Genomic DNA, 752 nt, shown 5'->3' on the forward strand with positions numbered 1-752 from the left:
CTGCCCGCAGGACTGACACAAGTTGCCTCTCCAGCTGTAGAAGAGCCGTGGTGCTTCTGGAAAGGTCTGGGTCTCATGGGGAAGTTCCGGCTGCTCCATTTTCACCCCTCTTGGAGAAGAAGATTGGTTCTACCACCATGAGCTGCCCTGCATCTGTCTGCAGGTGGCCTGTGCTCTCAAGAAGTGCCTGGGTCCTCAGAGCAGGTGGCAAATCCTGCATTCCCCACAGAAGCCCCCTCTGTCTAGCCTGGGTAGCTCCTGGAGGCCTCCAGGGCAGCCAGGAGCATCCCTTGGCAAAGAACAGGGCTGCCGTGGGACACGCTCTGCTGATTTGGCAGCATCTCATTAAATCCACTTGCCCCATGGCCAAGAGTGTTTCGTGGTGACACCCACCTGGGTCTCGGCGCCCTCTGGGAGCTCAAAGCCCAGCTCTGCTGGCTAGAGGAGGAGCTGTGCCGGCACCTGACAATCTCTCCTCCCCACTTGGTGTCCTGCTGGGTGACATGTGCACTGCCCATGCCTAGTTTAGGGATGATAATCGCATCAGAAATGGGACAGACTTAATGAGATTGGGGATCGTGGAGGAAAGCTGTAATCCCATGGCTGAGCTCGGCGTCAGGCTGGACATCCCAGCCAGCAGAAGGAGTTAGGAGTGGTGCTGAGCCAGTGTGGTGCTGGGCCTGGCTAGGCCGTACCTCACCTGGGCTCGCGCTGTCTTTTGTGGCCGAGCCTGTAAAGGATGCTCACTCCTG

The 752-nt window shown here is 58.2% G+C and overlaps 1 protein-coding gene across 1 annotated transcript in view; it reads left to right on the top strand.

The window, feature by feature from the left end:
- Nucleotides 1-752, top strand: part of CLTB (clathrin, light chain B) — a gene marked incomplete at its 5' end in the record, with an annotated part of 3,384 nt that overhangs the window by 280 nt on the left and 2,352 nt on the right. The gene's annotated exons all lie outside the window — the stretch shown is intronic.

The sequence above is a fragment of the Buceros rhinoceros genome, unplaced genomic scaffold (genome assembly GCF_000710305.1).
Source record: "Buceros rhinoceros silvestris isolate BGI_N320 unplaced genomic scaffold, ASM71030v1 scaffold23826, whole genome shotgun sequence".
NCBI classification, from domain to species: Eukaryota; Metazoa; Chordata; class Aves; order Bucerotiformes; family Bucerotidae; genus Buceros; species Buceros rhinoceros.